The following is a 16171-nucleotide window of genomic DNA, read 5'->3' on the forward strand; positions in this document are numbered from 1 at the left end:
CTCCAGGCTTCTATCTTTCTGTCTTTGACCTGGTCCAGCCCTGGCCATTGCAGCCATTAACCAACAGATAGAAGACTGATCTCTCTATATAACTCTACCTTTCAAATAAATCAATAAATCTTTTTCAAAAATGACACTCATCCCATCTATGAGGTCTCCAAACTCATGACCTAATTATTTCTCAAGGGTCACACTTTCAAATATCATCACACTAGGGCTTAAATTTTAACAGGTGAGTTTTGAGTGATCACACTGACACATGAACCCATCATGTAGCTGAATGAATAACAGAAGTAATCTGGTAGCATATATGTGTGCATTTGAGACGATGTGTCAAATTGGGAATGGCTTTTCTTTCCAATAAACACATCAGCAGTCTACTCTCCTACTCTCCTTTACCTCTAGGCAATAGGCAATATAGCCAAATGATTTAAACCTCAATGTTTCATCATGGATGGAGCAGACAATATCTCCCTCCACAGAAATCCTGCCTTTTCTTTCAGAAATAAAATACTTCTCTTTCTCTTTTCTTTATAACAAAAGACTTCTTGGTAGGAATGCTTTAATTTAGGGCAGAGGATGGAAACAATTTGCCTCTCAGACCTTGTACCCAAATCCCCAGGCCCATATATTTCTTCAGAGAATCAGTGCTCACACAATGGTCTGTGTTTTTGTCAGTTTTGCTGTAAAAGTACCCGGCAATTTTTTTAAGTACTATAATTTTGAAAATTTCCACTTATTGCAGAAGACATTAGCTAGTGGCCAATCAGAAAAAAAAAAAAAAGATTCAAGAAGAATGACATAGCCCTTTAATAAGAAGATCAAAATCTTTTCAAACATTACATTATAAAAACAGTTTACCAAAAGGAAGATTTCATTTTCTTTGTGTTCTTTGCTCAATTGAGTAAACCTTTGTAGAAAATTTTTCCAGCTATGTAGCTCTTAGTGCATGCAATAGAACCTTTCTGAAATGCATCAGCTTTCACAGAACATGAAGATACAATACCACCATTATCCATTTTTAGGACAGTGTACTATAGCAGATTATGAAGCTACAAGATTCAACATTTTGATATATAAACTTAACTTTTCTTCCTTCCTTTGTTGCAGAAGTGTAAATTTAAAGTTACGTGCTCCTGGCTTTCAAGGAGAAGGGAATCTATGTTGCTGTTGATTAACTTTGGTTATAAAGGTTCAGCAAGATCAGTTACAACAGAACCTGAGAAGCAGTGAGGTATGTTGGAGAAAACAAAAGAGAAGGGGTCTGGGAGCCAGTGTTACGGCATAGCAGGTAATACTGTCCCCTGTGATGCTGGCAAACCATATGGGCACCAGTTCATGTCCCAGCTGCTCTACTTCTGATCTAGCTCCCTTTAATGGCCTGGAAAAAGCAACAAAAGATAGCCCAAGTATTTAAGCCCCTGCCACCCATGTGGGAGACCCAGATAAAGCTCCTGGCTCTTGGCTTCAGCCTGGCTGAGCACTGGGCATCACAGCCATATGTCTCTCTCTCCCTCTTTCTCTCTCCCTCCCTACCTCCCTCCCTCTCTCCCTCTCCCCTCTCCCTCTGTAACTCTTTAAAAAAATATTTATATATAGAGAAAGCAGGGGTCTAGATACTTCTTAAGTATGACCAAAAGCAGATATGCTCTAGAGACTTGCCTTCAGTTTTTTTTTTCTTATTATACACTATCCCTTGTACCACAATTACTTTAAATATTCCACCAAAATGTAAGACTCCCAAATCAATATATATGCCAATTTTTCTCATGCATATAGATGCATATTCTTTAGACTATTTGAAACAATGTATGATTAAGCCCAATTACAAACTCTCTAGTTACTTTGTTTATTCAGAGTGGTTCAATCCAAGTCCAATTACATGGCTCTCAAATTCAAGTTTTCTGAGTCAGGTATTGAGGGGAGTTGTGGTCGGATCACATCATTCCTCTTCTAGTCATTCAAATAAGAACTTCAAGTCACTTATAAATTTTCTCTCACCATCATCTGCACCTTGTTACCGAATCCTGAACCATCCTCCCTCCACAAATCTCTCATTTCTTTTTATTAATTCAGTAATAGTGTTACTCTGTGCCAGTGTCTTTATATGCTGTTCCTTTCCATATTTTTCTTCTCCTAAATGCTTCTTCAGTTCAGACCCCATTGCCTTCAGCTTAGATTTCTTTATTAGATTCCTTCTGTCTATGTTTATATCAAACTACCTCCTACAGTTTTGCCAAATAAATATTTCTTATTATTTTCAGATTAGATGAATCTGCCCCAAAATGAATTATTCCTTACCAAATAAAATGGATAAAAGAGAAAGGAAAAATGGAAACTAGCATGTTGACAGGCACCAAAATCAAGTCAGAGTTACCACAGTTAATGAAAAAATCAGAGTTTATAGTCCACTGGAAAAATCACAATGTCCATGGCAGACTCAGGATGCAGGTCATTGACAGCACTTGTGTTCCCAAAAGCAATCATCAGGTTCCCAATGTGAAGCATCAGAAATACAAAGTTAGAATTACAGGTAACTTGCAGGGATCAGGAAGTATGATCAATGCTGAACTCCGCTGGACTTAGGAATAGAGATGCTGAGTTTAGATATGCCATGCACTTTATTTAGCCTGGTGAGAACTTGTGCAGAGTTTTGTTATCAAGGAGAAAATTAAGTAGGTCTACTCTTGTAGAACTAGGGGGGAAAAAAGTAGAGTCTGATAATTCAATCATTCTTCTGTTTAAAATAGTCTATGGCTGCTTATTGTCTTAATCAATGAAATCTTCTTTATGCGCCTCACTGTACATTTCTACCTGGCATTCAACAACTTCCCATAAACACATAGTCATCTATTAAACTTACAGAATGCCTACCCTTTTTTACTTCATTTTTTTTAAACAATGGGGTTTTTTTTAGTGTTTTATTTCTTTTCTTTTTTTTTTTATTTTTTTCAGGCAGAGTGGATAGTGAGAGAGAGAGAGAGAGAGAGAGAGAGAAAGGTCTTCCTTTTTGCCGTTGGTTCACCCTCCAATGGCCGCTGCGGCCGGCGCACCACGCTGATCCGAAGGCAGGAGCCAGGTGTTTCTCCTGGTCTCCCATGCGGGTGCAGGGCCATCCTCCACTGCCTTCCCGGGCCACAGAAGAGAGCTGGCCTGGAAGAGGAATGACCGGGACAGAATCCGGCGCCCCGACCAGGACTAGAACCCCGTGTGCCGGTGCCGCAAGCGGAGGATTAGCCTATTGAGCAGGAGCGCCAGCCTCTTTTTTACTTCATGCCTTCACAGTTTCTTCTCCATAAATTCTTTCATTTCTTCATTGGTAGTATTCAAAATTCTGTCTACTATTCAAGTACTGGCTCAAATCCCACCTATCACCCCAAAGTATTCCTGAACCAGACAAATGGAAAGAATTGCTTCCTTCTGGTACTTTGAACTTCTCAGATGGCTTATCTTCTTGAAACCAAATCCTGAGGATCTAACTAAATGCCAGCACATGGTACTCAGAAGCAAACAAAAAAATTAATTTTGTTTTGCACTCTATCTTATACTGTGGACATTTTGTACACACCTAGTCCCATCTATGAAATTTTACGCATCTTTTCTCAGACAAGGACCATGAATTAACACATTAGTCCTTTATGAGGCCTATCACAATGCCTTGTATAAAACAGGTCTCAATCAAGATTTATCAAATTTACCATATTATCTCATTATATAATTAAATTATATAGCTCAATATTTAAGCATTGTCACTAACTTTATTGGGGCACATTACAGCAAATTGCCATTAATGATTGCATTCAAATCTCAGTGCTACAATCCCCCATGTGCTGAAGGTTTGATATTTTTGCAAAGTTCCCTTACTCCAATATTTCTGAGACTCTCCAGCAGTGTGGAAATGTATTTGTGAATCTGGCTTGATGGCTACTGAGTATGATTGCTTCCTAGAACAGATCAGGCAGCACAGGTACTACATTTACTACTAAAGATCTATTCAAGACTGGAATTCTATCTGCCAACTCTACTGTTGCCACTGCCATACTGGGATATCAAATGTCCTCACCACTGCTATTTCACGTAAGAAGAAACCTTTTTTCTGCATCATGCTTAACTGATAGTGGTAGAAGGTAGATGGGAGTAAGTCCTTTAATTAGACAACAGTATTGCAAACTTTGCAGCAGTTATCAATAACTATCACCAACACAGCTAGTAAAATCACAGCTTTGCAGCCCAGGATTAGTCCCACAGAGCTATTCTGCATCTAGATCTCTAGTCATGCCACTGGTTTGGTGGGTGGTAGATCACCACCACTGTCACCAGTGTACCCACCAGCACTATATGACCATTGATAATGCTACCACAAGTGGTGGCTATAACTGGTGAGCCAATGATCCTTGCCTCTATTCTTTCTGGCACACATTGCAGACCCTGGAACCGCTTGCCATGTCCTGCTGCTGGATCAAGCCAATGACTGGAGCATTATAATATAGTTCTCCACTCATTTAAGCAAGGATGATATGGTGAGGAGCCAAATGATGGTTCTCTTTTATGTTCCTTATGTGGATCCAGCAAATATGTACAAATTCAGTTCAGTTATTTCAACCTTTATATGGATGAGTATATTACTATTATCTCCTGTAATTCACTTTTCAAGTCTTTTTTCACTACCTTGGGTTGAGTTTGGGTGTCAGCCACCTAGGTATGCTAGAGTAAATACTCCTTTGTTCCTTCACTCCACTTTGTCTGATTTACTAGTTCAGTCTTCTTTTGTTTTGACATCTTTTCCAAATGTCCTGTTTCATTTCCAGAAAAGCCTTCCATTAAAGTTTCACTAGTTAATATCATATGTTAATATACCCTTGCATTTCATTGATAGTTAAGTCTAACTCTTATCTTATTCATGAAATCTTACATCTCAGTATAAATTAGTGAATACAAATGACCACGGGTGGAGGGCCTGGCATCTGTGCTCTCTATCCAGACCATCTAAGACATTACTAACTCACCAGTAATTACTACAAGTAATAAAATGTCTTAATAATCCTTTAAATCATCTAGAGAAATCTAAGGGATTTGGAAACTTGACTATTCTAATATGTAGCTACTCAGTAGAGTTCTATTCAGTACGTATATATAAGTAAACCATCAAGGCTGCAGAAAGTATCCCCTAAAAGTAGTTAAGGCAACAATTCAGAGAGGGTCTGCAATAGTGCCTGTTCACACCAGACATATTGAAAACTTCTGTTGTTCACTAGCCAATAATGTAGAATTCACCATGATCATTTTCAAATCAAATGCATGAATCACGCAAAGAAGCAGGAAAATACCCACAATAAAGAAAATCCTCAGTTAACAGAAATTTATACAGACTTTGCACATATATTAGAATGATCAGATGACATGAAATGGCTATTTTAATAGGAATTCATACATTCAAAAAGGCAATTGGAGGCATGAAACCTACAAAGAAATTCTAATCAAAATTTTGCAGGTGAAAAGTATAATATCTCTGATGAAAATTATAATGGGTGTGAATAATAGAAGATTAGAAAATGAAGAAGAAAAAATTGATGATTCTTAACACATAACAATCACATTCATCAAGGTAAAACACATTATTTATTAAAAATAAATAATGAAAAATCCATAGAAGATGCATAGTAAGAAAAAAAACTGCATAAATTTGAAAACATTCTTGTACCAAAATAAACTTACCTAATTTCATTTTTGATTTCTCCTTGTATGCATCATTGGAATTGCCAAAAGGGAAGGTAAGGAAAAAATGTCTGAAATTTTCCCAAATTTGAGGAAAACTGTGAGTCCATAGAACCAAGAATCCCATTGAATATCAAGCACAAGAAACAAGATGAGTGCTTGCTTTGGCAAAACATATACTAAAATTGAAATCCTACAGAAAAGATTAGCATTGTCCCCGTGCAATGATGACACACAGATAGCTGTATGTCAACAATTTGGGAAAACTAGATGAAATGAATAGATTCCTAGATGCACACAATCTACAAAAATTGATTCCTGAAGACATAGAAAAACCTAACTAGACCAATGAACAAAATAGAAATTGATTCAGTAATAAAGACCCTCCCAACAAATAAAAGCCCAGGACCAGACAGCTTCACTGATGAATTCTACTAGATTTTTAAAGAAGAAAAATTTCCATTTTTTCTCAAGCTATTCAAAAACAATTGAAAGGGAGGAATCCTCCCAATCTCCTTCTATGAAGCCTGTATCACCTTAATTCCATAACCTGAAAAAGATACAACAGAGAAAGAGTTACAGACCAATATCCCTAATGAATATTGATGTAAAAATTCTTAACAAAATATTAGCTAATTGAATCCAACAATACATCAGTAGGATCACTCACCTGGACCAACTGGGATTTATCCCTGGTATGTTGGGATGATTCAACATTTGCAAATCAGTGTTATACATAACATTAACAAATTGAAAAACAAAAACCACATGATTATCTTAATAGGTGCAGAGAAAGCATTCGATAAAATCCAACATCCTTTTTTGAAGAACCTTAAACAAAATGAATATAGAAGGAACATTCTTCAACAGAATAAGGCAACTTATGACAAACCCACGGCCAGCATCCTATTGAATGGGGAAAAGCTGAAAGCATCTCCACCAAGATCCAGAATCAGACAAGGTTACCCACTCTCACCACTGCTATTTAATAGAGTTCTGGAAGTTTTAACCAGAGCTATTAGGCAAGAAAAAGAAATCAAAGTGGCAGAACTTGGAAAGCAGGAAATGAAACTATCCCTATTTGTAGATTACATGATTCTATATATAGGGGATCCAAAAGACTCCACTGAGAGACTATGGGAACTCATAAAAGAGTTTGGTAAAGTGGCAGGATATAAAATCAACACACAAAAATCAATAGCCTTTGTATATATAGACAATGTCATGGCTGAGGAAGAATTCTTAGATTAGTCCCATTCACAATAGCTCCAAAAATAATACTTTGGATTAAATTTAACCAAATATGTCAAATATCTCTATGATTAAAATTACAAAACACTAAAGAAAGAAACAGAAGAAGGCATTAAAAAATGGAAAAATCTTCCATGTTCCTATATTGGAAGAATCAACATCATCAAAAGTAATTTACAGATTCAATTCAATTGCAATAAAAATACCAATGACAGGCTGGCGCAGTGGTTCACTTGGCTAATCCTCTGCCTATGGCACTGGCACCCCAGGTTCTAGTCCCGACTGGAGTGCCGAATTCTGTCCCAGTTGCTCCTCTTCAAGTTCAGCTCTCTGCTGTGGCCCAGGAAGGCAGTGGAGGATGGCCCAAGTGCTTGGGCCCTGCACCCGCATGGGAGATCAAGAGGAAGCACATGGCTCCTGGCTTTGGACCGGTACAGTGCCCCTTCCACAGCGTGCTGGCCGTGGCAGCCATTTGGGAGGTGAACCAACGGGAAAGGAAGACCTTTCTCTCCATCTCTCTCTCTCTCTCACTAACTCTGCCTGTCAAAAAAAAAAAAATACCAATGACATTCTTTGCAGACCTAGAAAAAATGCTAAAATGAATGTGGAAACAAAAGACACCACAAATAGCTAAAGCAATGTGATACAACAACAACAAAGCTGGAGGGCATACTGCAGGACAATTATAATCAAAACAGCCTGGGAATGCCACAAAACCAAACTTGTAGACCAATGTAACAGAATTGAAACTCCAGAAATCAATCCATGCATCTACAACCAATTTATCTTTGAGAAAGCAGTTAAATCAAGCCCCGGAGCAAGGAAATTCTCTTTAATAAATGGTACTGGGGAAACTGGATCTCTACATACAGAAGTATGCAACTAAAACCATTCCTTACATCTTACACAAAAATTGACTCAAAATGGATCAAATACCTAAATCTATGACCAAATATATCAAATTATTAGAGAACAATGGAGAAACTCTGTAAGGCACTAGCATGGATGAAGTCTTCTTATAAAAAACCTCAGAGGCACAGCCAATCAAAGTCAAAATTTACAAATGGGATTACATTAAGTTGAGAAGCTTCTGCACTGAAAAAGAAACACTCAGCAAAATGAAGAGGTAACCAACAGAATGGGAGAAAATATCTGCAAACTAGCTAACTGATAAAGAGTTAACATAAAGAATCTATAAAGAGCTCAAGAAATCCAACAGAACAATCCAGTTAAGAAATGGGCAAAGGACTTGAACAGACATTTTTCAAGAGAGCAAATCCAAATGGCTAACAGACACATGAGAAAATGCTCAGGATCACTAGCCATCAGGGAAATGCAAAATCAAAAGCATGGTGAGGTTTCACCTTATTCCAGTTAAAATGGCTCTCATACAGAAATCAATAAATGACAAATGCTAGGAATGATATGGGGAAAATGATAGCTTGGTCCACAATTGGTGGGAATGTAAACTAGTGCAGCCACTGTGGAAGACAGTCTGTAGATACCTCAGAAATCTGAATCTATACCTACCAAAAGCAATCAGCAGATGAGTTATCTGTACCCCCATTTTCATTGCAGCATTATTCACAATAGCAAAGATATGGAATCAACTCAGATGTCCTCTAATGATTGACTGGATAAAGAATTATGGTATATATACACTATGGAGTACTTTCCAGCTGTAGGAAAAAAAAAATGAAATCCTGTCTTCTTGCAACAAGATGGATGCAACTGAAACCATTATACTTAATGAAATAAGCCAGTCCCAAAAATAGATATGTTTCCCTGATCTGAAGTAACTAATAGAGTATCTGAAATGTAATGTATTCGAGTGAAAGAGACATTTTGAGATTCAATGATTGTTTATAGCCCTTGTCTCTTCCAGTTCCATTGAGGAACAGTGTTTTGTTTTGTTTTGTTTTCTTCACACTATTTGTTGAACTCTTTTATTTAGTGTAGATATAATCATTAAGTAAACTGAAAATGGATCTTTGTAAAAATCAAGGGTGTGGGGGTGGGTGGAGGCTAGCAATATAGCACAGAAGGTTAAGGCCTTGGCCTGCAATACTGCCATCCCATATGGATGCCAGCTCAAATCCCTGCTGCAGCACTTCTGATCCATCTCCTGATAATTCGCCTTGTAAAGCAGTGGAGGATGGCCCAAGTCCATGTGGCCCTGCAACCACGTGGAAGACCCAGAAGAAGCTCCTGGCTCTGGACCAGCTCAGCTCCAGCTGCAGCGGCCATCTGGGTAGTGAACCAGTAAATGGAATGTATCTTTCTCATTTTCTCTCTACCTCTCTCTACCTCTCTCTGTGACTCTGTTTTTCAAATAAATAAAATAAATCTTTAAATATATTAAGAGTGGGAATGTGAGAGGGAAGGGGAAGAAGGGTTGGACCTTCCTTGGGTAGAAGGGGGGGGGGTTCTCACTGTGCTCCTAAAATAAATAAAATACATGAATCTTATATAAATTAATTAAAATTAAAGCAAAGAAACATGATGAAAAGTATACCAAGACACACATAATCATATTGCCCAAGACAAGCACTTAATAGAAAACCTTAAATGTGTCCATGTAGGTGGAGGGGGTGACACGTTACACAAAGAGAAACAGATGTGGGTGACAGGGACAGCAGATTTCTTGCTGAAAATAATACAAATAGGGAGAGAGTTGAACAACGTCTTTAAGTATTGACGTTAAAACAAATAAACCTGTCAACACAGAATTCTGTACTTAGCAACATGTTTCTCAAAGAAAAATAAAGGGCTTTTCCAGAACACAAAAGCTGAAATTATCACCAGCAGACTCACAATATAAAGAGAAATCTTAAAGGAGGTCTTTAGGCAAAAAGGAAATGATCCCAGATAGAAATATGGATCTATACAGAACAAATTAGGACAATGAAATTAGTTGTCAAGTGTGTAAATATATAAGATATTTCCTTCTATTTAAATGTCTTTGAAAGACTATTTAGACAAAAAATAGTCCAGTATGTTTGTATCATTATAACATGAATAAAGTAAAATATATAACAGCAGTATAGAGACTGGGAGTAGAAAAATAGGACCATACTGCTATGAGGATTTAATACTCTTTGTAAAGTTATATAGCTCCATTTGAGCTGGTATATGTAAAGATGAATGCTACCAGCTAAAATGATAAAATGGACTTTCAAAACATTTAATTATAGACAAGATATTAAGCCTGGTGGTTAAGATGCCCCTATCCCATGTTGAAGTGCTCGGGTTTGATTCCCAGTTCCAGCTCCTGACTCTAGTTTCTGCTAATGCAGATCTGGGAGGTAGCAGAAGATGGCTCAAGTAACTGAGTTCTTCCCACACATATTAAAGAACTGGATGGAATTCCCAGCTTCACATTTTGGCATCTGCATAGCCCCAGCTGTTGTAGGCATTTAGGGAGTAAACAAACAGATGGGAACTCATTCATTCTTTCTTTTTCTGATCCTTCAATAAGTTAGTAAATAAATTTTCAAAATACTCAGTAACCCAGAGGTAAACAGAAATAAAACTAATTGAAAAAAATTTAAAACAAATATGATTTTAAACTTATCTATATTCATAATCATATTGTTGGTTCTCCTTGCCTAAATATCATCAATTGCAAGGAAGAAATTTTCACATTTCTTTAAAAAAAAAGACCCAACTCTAAAAGAATTGCATGTGAAATTAAAAAAAGACAAATACAGTTTTACAAAGGAAATATAAAGTGGTATACTATATATAAACACTAACCATAAGAGGGTTAGAGAAGCTATACTCATACTGACTAATCGAGGGCCAGCACTGTGGTCCACAGGATTAAGTCACTGCCCACAATGCCAGCATCCCAAATGAGCACCAGTTCAAGTCCCTGCTGCTCCATTTCTAGCCAAGTCACTGCTATTGCACCTAGGAAAGAAGTGGAAGATGGCCCAAGTGTTTGGTCCCTGCCACCCACACAGGAGACCAGGATGGTGTTCCACGCTCCTGGCTTCAGTCTGGACCAGCCCTATGTGCTGTGGCCATTTGGGGAGTGATCCAGTGGATGGATGGAAGATTCTCTTTCTCTCCTTCTCGGTCTAACTCTACTTTTAAATATATAAATCTTAAAAAAAAGAACTGACTAATCAGAAGTAGGACAATGAAATAAAGGGAAAGAGATTTTCTTTTTTGTGTATTTTTATTTGATTTACTTTATTTATTTGAATGTCAGAGTTACACAGAGAGAGGAGAGGCAGAGAGAGAAAGAGAGGTCTTCCATCCACTGGTCCACTCCCCAGATGGCTGCAACAGACGGAGCTAGACCGATCGGAAGCCAGGAGCCAGGAGCTTCCTCTGGGTCTCCCACACAGGTGCAGGGGCCCAAGGACTTGGGCCATCTACTGCTTTCCTAGGCCAAAGCAGAGGGCTAGATTGGAAGTGGAGGAGCCGGGACTCAAACCGGCACCCACATGGGATGCCAGCACCTCAGGTGGTAGCTTTACCAGCTACACCACAGCACCGGCCCCAGAAAGGAATTTTCTTAATGATAGAATGTTGATTCCTTTATGACAACGATTTTAAGTGTGTATGTAGATTAGTAACAGATTTGAAAAGACAAATAAATTTGCAGATATACATGAATATTTTTATTTTATACACTTGCCTCATGTGATTGTGGGGCCTGGCAAGTGTGAAACCTGTAGGGTAGGTCAGCAGCCTGGACACTCAGTTGAGATTGATGTTGGAGTATGGATTGTAATGAATCACCAGTGAACCTTTCAGGGTGAACAACTACATTATGTTCTGTTTAGAGTGAGGTCACATGGGTAAAAAAAAATTATCAAAGAGCATCATATTAAACTTTTAATAAAAGGTACATTTTACTGTAGGTAAATGCTCTGATGAATGTGAATTTTTTAAAGTAATATGTACTTATTATAATGAGAGTGAAAAGCGGTGTAAGAAATTTAGGAATCCACTTCCCTGAAGTACACAATGGTAGAGAGTCATGTCAGCTGATTTCCTTCACACACACTCCCTTGTTCTTCATCTACCTTCTCTTCATGTTTGCCAGTAGCAATGCAGATTCTTTTTGCCTCTATCAGCAGTGTCTATCAGTATTGTGTCCTAAATTATGTTCTTGGATTACTCTGCATCTTTCTTGCTTGACTTTAATTCATTTATTACCTGTAAGCTGATGGTTCTCAAATCTTATGTCACAGACAGAATCTCTTTCAGACTATTAAAGAACATCTCTTCCAAAATGTGTCATGAGGATTTCAGTGAGTATATCCTCTTCTCCCCAAATTGCCCCTTGCCTTCATTCTTTCCCTTCCTTATGGAGCAATACCATCATCTAGTTAACTCCCTTGCCACAGTCTGGGATATCAACCCAGAATATTACAAACAAAGAACATTCATAAGCTTCTGATTTGGCAGTTTTAGTTTTAAGGGGAAATTTCTTCCATATGCTTGCCTACTCCCTAGATGGCTTCAACAGCTTGAAACTGAGCCAATCCGAAGCCAGGAGCCAGGAGCTTCTTCTGGGTCTCCCTCCTGGGCCATTTCCACTGCTTTCCCAGGCCATAGCAGAGAGCTGGATCAGAAGTGGAGCAGCCAGGATCCAACCAGTGCCCATTTGGGATGTTGGCACTGCAGACCAGCGCTTTAACCTGCTGCAACACAGTGCCAGCTCCTTAAAGGGAAATCATACAACCACCTGGACAAGAGGAAATGCTGCCTTCATTATCTGCTTTAGAGCCTCATTCCATTGTTTCTTTGATCTGAGAGGAAAGGATCCAGTTAGTCTCAACTACAGCAAGCTTCCATGTCACCTACCTATTGTCTGTGGAGGGAAGGTAAAAAAGGAAATTGCAGCCCAGGACAATTTGCTTTCAGCCCTATCACTGATTCCTAGGCAATTAATATAATTTCTTGGGGTAAATGCTTTGAAACCATGGGTTAAGCTGAGGCCTGCAGTGTTGGCAAAACAAATAAGCAACAGTTTGAATCCTGGCTGCTCCACTTCTGATCCAGCTCCCTGCTAATGCACCTGGAAAAGCAGCAGAGGATAGCCCAAGTGCTTGGCCCCTGCACCCACATTGGAGACCCAGATTAAGCTCCTTGCACCTGCTTCAGCCTGGCACAATCCTAGCCAATGAGGCCATTTGGGGAGTGAACCAACAGATAAAAGATCTCTGTCTCTCCACCTCTCTCTGAAACTCTGCCTTTCAAATAAATAAATAAATATTTTTTAAAATATTACCCTCAGTCAGCCAGTCTGAAAATATTAAATACCAAATTTCAAAATTCAGTAATTCATAAATTAAAAAATTATATATATATATATATATAAATTTCTTTGTTGAATTCCAGTGTCCAGATTTAAGGTACTCAATACAGACCGCTTTCCATATTACCCCTTCCCATATTCCAATATTACTTCTAGGAGGCACACCAATGATTTATGAGACCCTCCACTACAAAATTTCTGATGACTGCTCATGCCATGCCTCTGCTTGGCATTCTTCTCTATAGTTGATAAGCTGGGCTGCCTTCCAGCTTTTGCTTCCTTTACTTCTTCAGCCTGCAATGCACTCGTAACCCCATTCCTACACATCAAGAAAAATCATCATTTTTCAAGCCTCAGAAAAAAATTCTCTCCTCAATATAGATTTTTCAGACATCTCTTTCCATTCCAGTCCTAGTGTAATTTATTTTATGTTCTCAGTACTCTAATATGTTCTTATGTTATATAACCTATAAAATGTATTTGCATTTCATTAAATGTTTTATATATATATTTTAAATATTTATTTGAAAATCAGAGTTACACAAAGAAGGAGAGGCACAGGGAGAGAGAGAGAGAGGTCTTTCATCCACTGGTTCACCCCCTAACTGGACTCAACAGCCAGAGCTGTGCCGATCCATAGCCGGGAGCTTCTTCCAGGTCTCCCACGTGGGTGCATGGGCCCAAGGACTTGGGACATCTCCTACTGCTTTCCCAGGCCATAGCAGAGAGCTGCATCAGAAGTGGAGCAGGCGGGTCTTGAACCGTTGCCCATATGGGATGCCGGCAATGCAGGCAGCAGCTTAACCCAGTATGCCACAGCACTGGCCCCTATATATTTTCAAAAAATATATATTTTGCTTATTTGAAAGAGAGAAAGAAACAAATGGAGCTCCTATTCACTGGCTTACTCCTTAAATGTCCACAATGGCTGGTGCTAGGCCAAAACCAAGAGCCAAGAAGGCAATCCAAGTGTCCCATGTGGTACAAACCCAATGACTTGAGTCATCACCTGCTACTATCCAGGGTACATATTAGCAGGAAGCAGAAATTGCAAACAAAGCTGCCACTAGAACTTGGTGTGGACATCCCAACCTTTGTCTTAACCACTAGGCCAAGTGTCTACCTCTATATAACTTTTATGTTCAGGGTCAGCAAAGGACTTCAACATTGGCACTATTGACATCTTGAACCAAATAATTCTTTGTTGTGATGATCTCTCCTGTGCATGGTTGGATGCATTACAGCATTCCTGGCCTCTACCATTAAGTAATATTCCTCCTGCCTCAATCAGGAGAATCAAAAATTAATAGGCAAAAATCACTCTGGTTGGAAAATGACTGACCTAATACAAATCTGGGCTCATAAAAGCAGGCGGTATTCATAAGATTATATGTTTTATTTTTAGGTATGACAAGCAATGGAAGGAAAGGTAGACCTTAGCATCTCATTCCACAATTACCCTGAGAAGAGAAGAGAGGGCAGCAAGCCAAGTCACAAAGAGTGGAATGAAGGGGCCTGTCAGGGAAAGAAAACAAGAGGTGCCATGTAGAATCACAGCCAGGCAGAATCATAAATCTGTTCTCTCTCCCTCTACAGGAAAACTCCAAGCTGTTAAGTAGTCAAGCCAAACTCTGAACCTGGTATTGATGTTTTGTCAGGAAAACAACTCAATGGTTTCCCCAACACTAGCCTGAGCACAGCTCAACAATCTGAAGGCACATACATAACGTGACGTGAATGGATTCCAATATTTTCACCCAAAATACAAGTAAATTTTACTGGGTCACACAGGTGAACAAGGTTTTGGAATTTTCCCCAAATCAACTGCTGCCCACCTGGACACCTGTGTAGGAATGATGGCCTCTCCTCTTTAATTGCAGTAGAGTGAGCACTGGCCATGTCCAAAGTTGGTCACCAAGGTTGGAAGGACACACATAAACAACTGCAGAGGACTTGTATCCAAACGCACAGGGATTTTAGGACAGGTCAAATGTACTTTTGCACTGAAATATAGAACATATGAGCATCATAATGGAAATGCAGAAAGCATAAATCACAAAGCCAATGCCAACACAGCAGCAGCACAAAAGATCAACAAGGAAGCATGACTGTTAAAAATAAGATGGGTTCTGAAGAGACACGCTGAATATAGGAATTTTTTGTTTTGCTTTTAAAGCCAGTGTAACAAATGATGGTAATAGTAACTTCGGCAGGCTGCTCAAAAGCTGGATATCTCAAAAAATAATTCTCTCTTCCCTAGCAAAAATAATATGAAAATGAAACCGGGATATTTATTTCCCTTTTTAACACAGCAGGAATCTTTTACAGCAAATAACCCTAACAATACTCCAATGTGAGAACCACTGATGCTGCTAAGAACTGACCATTGTCATTATCTACACAATGCGTTTAATGCTCAAACCATGCCTAACAACATTCTCTGCCTCTGCCTTCTGCCTTGCAAGTGCTGTTTATTTTTTCCCATAAAATCTAAGGAGATATTATTAAATACAAAGGAGGCTCAACAATTCCATCACCTCACCCTTCACTGACCCCCAGTGCCAGAAAGAGAGTAGGCAGATCCCACATGCAGCATAAAGATGAGGTTCCAAGGCAAAAGAACTTACCAGTTAGATAATTATTGTTATTCAGCACCTCCCTTGTGTCACGAATTTGTATCATGTTCGGTGAAAATTAAAAAAAAAAAAATGGAGAATTCAAATAAACGTTTTTATTGCTTGAGAATTGTTAAGAAGCAGGCCCATGAAACAATTGCCTGTTTACAAAACAGGCTGCTGAGCTCAGAGAGCAGTGGCAAGGGAAGCCCCTGAGTTTTCAAGGGGCTCAATCAATGAAGGCTTTCAAGAAGAATGTTTAATTGTTAAAGGGTGTATGATAGACACTTAAAAGCAGAACAGACCCTTATCA

At 38.8% G+C, this 16171-nt stretch overlaps 1 non-coding gene across 1 annotated transcript; it reads left to right on the plus strand.

Annotated features, from left to right (window-relative positions):
* The first annotated feature begins 5872 nt into the window (after nucleotides 1-5872).
* LOC127483888 (U6 spliceosomal RNA) lies at nucleotides 5873-5974 on the plus strand. Its single transcript, XR_007910680.1, has one exon. It is a non-coding gene; the product is annotated as a U6 spliceosomal RNA (small nuclear RNA).
* Nucleotides 5975-16171: the final 10197 nt, after the last annotated feature.

This window comes from Oryctolagus cuniculus, chromosome 12 (assembly GCF_051225735.1).
Source record: "Oryctolagus cuniculus isolate XC-2025 breed Fujian yellow rabbit chromosome 12, ASM5122573v1, whole genome shotgun sequence".
In the NCBI taxonomy this organism is placed as follows: Eukaryota; Metazoa; Chordata; class Mammalia; order Lagomorpha; family Leporidae; genus Oryctolagus; species Oryctolagus cuniculus.